This window comes from Scyliorhinus torazame, chromosome 1 (assembly GCF_047496885.1).
Source record: "Scyliorhinus torazame isolate Kashiwa2021f chromosome 1, sScyTor2.1, whole genome shotgun sequence".
Taxonomy (NCBI): Eukaryota; Metazoa; Chordata; class Chondrichthyes; order Carcharhiniformes; family Scyliorhinidae; genus Scyliorhinus; species Scyliorhinus torazame.
Window position 1 is genome coordinate 270,677,351 of NC_092707.1, and position 6,296 is coordinate 270,683,646.

The following is a 6,296-nucleotide window of genomic DNA, read 5'->3' on the forward strand; positions in this document are numbered from 1 at the left end:
TCCAATGGCTCCCTGCCCACGAGAGCGAATAGAGAGAACTCAAGGCAAAACTGACCACGGCCCCGGTCTTAGCTTTCTTTGATCCAGCAAAGGAGATCAAAATTTTGACCGATGCCAGTCAATCCGGCATTGGGGCAGTGCTCCTTCAACGTGATGAGGCCTCATCATGGGCCCCCGTTGCATATGCATCACGTGCGATGACCCCCATGGAGCAGCGCTACGCGCAGATAGAAAAGGAGTGCCTGGGCCTTCTGACCGGTGTGGTTAACTTTCACGATTATGTCTACGGACCTCCTCAATTCACCGTCGAGACCGACCATTGCCCGCTGGTCAATATAATACAGAAAGACTTGAATGACATGACGTCTCGCCTCCAGCGTATTCTTCTCAAGCTCCGACGATACAGCTTCCAGCTGGTATACACCCCAGGCAAGGACCTCATCATTGCTGATGCTCTCTCCAGCGCAGTCAACACTCCATGTGACCTCTGCTAGGTTGACGCTCATGTGGCATTCGCAGCCTCCAATCGACCTGCCTCGGATGAACGCCTCATCCAAATTCACCGCGAGACGGCGGCTGACCCCTTGCTACAGCGTGTCATGCGCCACCTATCGTATGGGTGGATCAAGGGCCAATGCCCTCAATTCTGTAATGTCAGAGATGATCTGGCGGTAGTAGACGGGGTTCTTCTAAAACTGGACTGCATTGTCATCCCGCATAGCATGCGCCAGCTTGTTCTGGAACAACTACATGAGGTCACCTTGGCGTGGAAAAGTCCCACCGACGGGCCCGAGAGGCAGTGTACTGGCCCGGCATTAATGAGGATATAGCCAACACAGTGCTCAACTGCCCCACTTGTCAGCGCTTCCAGCCGGCCCAACCACGTGAGACCCTGCAGCCCCATGAGTTGGTCGCTTCACCATGGACCAAGGTGGGCATCGACCTGTTCCACGGGCTGGGTAGAGACTATGTCCTGATTGTGGACTACTTTTCGAATTACCCAGAGGTGATACGGTTGCATGACCTCACCTCGTCTGCAGTCATTCGTGCATGTAAAGAAACCTTTGCTCGACACGGCATCCCGCTCACGGTTATGTCGGACAATGGCCCCTGCTTCGCCAGCCAAGAATAGTCCAACTTTGCCAGGCGGTACAATTTTGCCCATGTGACATCCAGTCCCCTGTACCCCCAATCCAACGGCAAAGCAGAGAAGGGAGTACATATCGTCAAACGCCTCCTATGCAAGGCTGCCGATTTCTACCTGGCTGGCCTATCGCTCCGCCCCACTGTCCACTGGCCTGCCGCCAGCCCAGTTACTCATGAGTCGCACCCTGAGGACGATGGTGCCGTCCATCCACGTCCCAGACCTCGACCGCGTTCCGGTCCTTCACCGGATGCAGCTGTCTCGTGCACAGCACCAGGCGGCTCATGACTCCCGTGCAGCTGATCACCCTGCTCTGGCTCTGGATGACAACGTCCGCGTCCATCTTCCGGATGGTGGCTGGTCTGCAACCTCTGTTGTCCTTGGGCAGGTGGCTCCCCGCTCGTTCCTGGTTTGTCTACCGGATGGCTCTATTCTGCGCTGCAATCGACGCGCCCTTCCTCTCGTTCCACGCTCGCCACGTGATCCTCCACTGTCGCCTCGCCCTCCTGCTGACCCTGCCACGGACTATGCAGAGCTCCCTATCACTCTGCCTCCCCCTGACTTTGACACAGTCCAGCCCGCTCCTGAACCGGCAGCTCTCGACCCACCCTTGAGGCGATCAACCAGAAATTGTCGCCCACCTCAGAGACTAAATTTATGAACTTTTCGAATTTATGGACTCTCTGAAATGTTTTGTTGCTTTGTTTGATCGTTTCCCTGGTTTGTATATAGTGTTGATCTCGTTACTCTTGTTGCATACTGCTTCTCTGCACCAGGCACCTTCCCATGTAAATAGCTTAGTTCTCATGTACGTAGTCCTGTAAATATGTCTTCGCACCCCACACATAGTTAGGAACATTCTCACCACACATTATTTATTGCCACACACATACATTTTTTTATAAAAGGGGGGATGTCATAATATACACCAGTATATCATGGTGCAGACACACACTGATGGACACACAGCGGGACCAATCAACACACACAACACCACAGCCAATCACCAATTAGAGCACACTCACTATATAGACAGAGGGCATCAGAGTTCCCGCTCATTCGGGATGCAGCCTCTCAGGAAGGACAGAGCTTACAGCACAGATCTTCACCATATGCTGAGTTAGGACAGGCATAGGTCTTTAGTTTAATCTAACTCGTGTTAACCCACAATGAGAGTATGTTTAACAGTTTCTAACTTAATAAAATAGTGTTGTACTATTTTAAGTGTTGGTGGCCTGTATGTGTTCCACGGATCCAGAGCACCCAACACATCAGGGGTGAGGGTGGTGCGAGGATGGTTTCGGATGAAGGTGGTGTTGGGGGAGGGTGGGTGACACACGTGTCATGGGGAACCGCAATTCAGCGGGGTCTCATTTTCTCACCCGAGGCCGATCTCCAGCCCGGCGACTGCCCTTTCCTCAGGCCCGCCGACCACGTCCAGGTCCCTCAGCTCTGCCACGGTGAGGGGCACAGGCCCTGCGGTCCCTCTTCAGTCTTCACTCACTCCCAGAAGTTATGGCCAGCCTTCTCGTGGGGGGGGGGGTCAATAGAAAATGCACAGTGTCAGGCAGTCCGACGTATGCAGCCAAGGCGGTGGGAAGCTAGTGGCTTCAGTGGCCCGGGCACCCAGCCATGGTGGCCAGTATCGGTGTGGCATGTAGTGCAAGGTGGGGGTTCGGCTGCCCTCCAGATTGGGGGGGGGGGGGGGGGTGGTGGGTGGGTGGTGGGTGGGTAGGATTACGGGTCAGTGGGATGGGGGTTGGTGCCAGGGGCACAGTGCTGCCTACTCACCCTGGCCACCCTGAGGAGGTCGTGCAGTTTCTTCCGGCACTGCTTTCTGGTCCGGAGGGTGTTGCTGGTGGCGCTCACGGCCTCTGCCACCTGTGCCCAGGCAGGGTGAACGGCGGCAGCTGGCAGCCTCCTTCCCAGGCCAGGGTACCGGATGGCCTGCCTCTCCTCCACCATGTGCAGCAGGGTCTCAAACCCAGCATCCATAAAAGTGGGTGCTGCTCTCCACACTGCCATCTTGTTGGCTGGGATGGTGTGTGTGGGGAGTGCATTGTATATATGCGGCTGCAGTTTGTCAGCCTCCTAAAAGTCAATCACGAATCCGGCGAATCCCGCACTGTTTCTCTTTGGAATCAATTGTGTTCCACGTGGCGCCGATGCTACCCCCTTAACAGGTGCGGTGCCAGTTTTGTTGTCGTTAAACTCCACCAATCCTGCCCCAGCATCAACACAGTCTCTGGAATGGAGAATCCCACCGTGGATGCCTGACGAGCAGTAGAGACAATCAAATGGCAGTGAAGTAAACAAGGGGGACGGCGGTGTTGAGGCAGAGTTGGGTGTCTTCAGCGTACCCATAGAGCTTGATGTGTTTTTGTTCAGTTCTGTCTCGCATGCACTTGACAAACACAAGGGGACCCACGATTAAATCCTTTTGGTAGCTCCAGCGGGGAGGGTGGGTCAGGATATTGTCTGATAAGAACCAGACAGATAGAAGCAAGCAAGGGTAGTCCCATTGAGCTGGACAACACAGCTGTGACATTGGAGGAGAACTGTAGCATCATTTGTATCAAAGGATGCAGCCAGCTCACAAAGGATCAGGAGGAATAGCCTATCACCATCAATCACATGGGATACATTTGATAAAGGCCATTTCAGTTCACTTTTACATGTATAGTTTATGAATCTATTGTACAGTTTGATTATATGGGGCTTATGGGGAGAGCATGGAGACGCAATATATTTTCTTGGCATTGCCGTATCTGCAGTGGAAACATTTAAATTTAAATGTGGAAGCAATTTGTTCTTGGTCTCTGAGGTGCAATTATACCTGGGGAACAGGAAATCCTGCATATTAATAATTACATTTATTGTCTTTGCCTGTCTCTATCAGTGTAGCTCTGATCAGCATGCTTCAACTGAGAGGCATTGTTAGTATTTGGAAGGAGATGCTTTGAGTGAGCCTTCAAGAACAGGCCTTAGACTGGTTGGTATTTCTCCACTTGAAGGCTGAGACCAAACTTTGCTTGGTGGATTCAACCTGTCCCACATGTACTTCAGTCACAGTGCTTGTTCAAGGAAATGCACTCTGCCACAGTAAGCCCCAGGGCACGATCGCCCAGCCTTGTTACACTCGCAATCAAGCGTAACGAGGCTGGTGAATAGCGGGAGAGGACTAAAACAGGAACCGCACCAGGTGCCAAACAGTTTTCGATGCAAACGGCCTGCTTCCGTAGGCGAAATCAGGATCTCGCCGGAGCATGGCGAGAAACCAATTATCACCACTTAGGCCCCATTTCCATACAATTAACGAGAGCCATCCCATATCCAACAGCCTCCCCTCATTCAGTGGTCTCCCCAACAAGTGCTCCCGCTGATCCCGATTCGTACTCCTTCTGAAAAAACGTGAACCTGGCGGAAGGATTTCTGTGGGAAGCTGAGGAGGTGAGTAGCCATCTTTGATCCCAGGCAAAGAGCCTGGGGGTGCTGGGCTTCCTGCCCCTGTGCTCGGTAGTGTATGGGAGATCCTTGGCTGGGGGTGGGGGGTGGCCCTTCGCAGGGGTGGGCCACCATGGGAGGGTGGGAAGGCACTTGGGGGGCAACTGGGGGGGGGCAACTGCTCGCTGTACCACCTGGATCGTGTGTACCCATCCTGGGGGCAACCCTTGTCCCTGCCCGTCTGCTCTACCGACCACCCATAACCCCACTGACAGCTGAGGCCTTTGGCCGTGCGGCTGAAGGCTATTGCTAATAGGGAATTGGCAATCGTGGTTAAGTGAGCACGTCACACATCCCAAGTGGATTCTCGTGGGTGGGCGGGCCATGTGGCATGCAGGAGTCATTGCCTAGCAACCCAATCACACCTTGATGCCTGGACAGTGTGCTTGAATACTGCGGGAGGCAACACCACACACGCAGCAGTCAACATCCGAACACCCAGGGGATGGGACAAAGCTCCGGGGGAAAGTGTTCACGGCCGGAGGGTGAGTGAGTGCCACGGAGAGGGGGCCAGCGCCTGGTCCGATTGATGTTGTGAGCAGGTGCCCGGAGTGTCGTGTTTGGTGTTCTGGTTCACAAACAATCTAACAATGCTGGAAGTTGTGTAACGCTATTTTATTAACTGTTCAACTATGCTAACATACTGTAAACGTGGGTATAAGCAATACCAGCTTAACTGTGGACCCTTTCCTATCACGAGCTATGGTGAGGCACTCAGCACATGGTGAATGTCTGTGATGCAGGCTGGGAGCTCTGTGCTCTGAGCTGGCTGCTGCTCAAATGAGCGGGAACTCTCCTGTCCCCTGTCTTTATAGTGCTTGTGCTCTCACTGGTGATTGGCTGTGGTGTTATATATGCTGGTTGGTCCTACTGCATGTCCATCAGTGTGTGTATGTGATTGCACCATCATGTACTGATGTATATTATGACATCCCCCTTTTTTACAAAGAACATGTGCCTATGTGAGAATAGATAACGCGTAACGAGTGTATCTGACCATGTGTGTGCAGTATTTACATAACTATATACATGAGGCTAGTCTATATACACGGGAAGGTGCCTGGTGCAGAGAAAAGAAAAACAAGGTGTTACACCAACAACAAAACTAATAACGAATGCTATAAACAAACTAGTGAAATGCTGAAACAGGATGAAAGAACAAAGCATTGAGTCCAACATTGTAAGGCTCATAAATCAAGTCTCTGAGGTGGGCGACGAATTCGGGTTGACCGCCTCAAGGGTGGGTCAGGAGCCACCGGCTGAGGATCGGGCCGGGCCACGGCCAAGTGAGGAGAATGCAGAGTATCCGGAAGCTCTACAAAGTCCAGGTCGGGGAGAACAGGAGGGCGTAGCGAGCGTGGAACCAGACAAAGGCCACGCCGATTGCAGCGGCGAATGGAGCCATCAGGCAGACGAACCAGGAATGAGCAGGAAGCCACCAGCCAAAGAACCACAGCAGTTGCAGACCAGCCACCCTCCGGAAGATGGATTCGGACGTTGTCACCTGGTGCCAGAGCAGGAAGATCAGTCGCTCGAGCGTCATGCGCCGCCTTGTGCTGCGCGCAAGACTGTTGCATCCGCTGAAGGAGCAAAGCATGGTCGAGGTCTGGGACGTGAATGGACGGTGCAGTGGTCCTGAGGGTGCGAC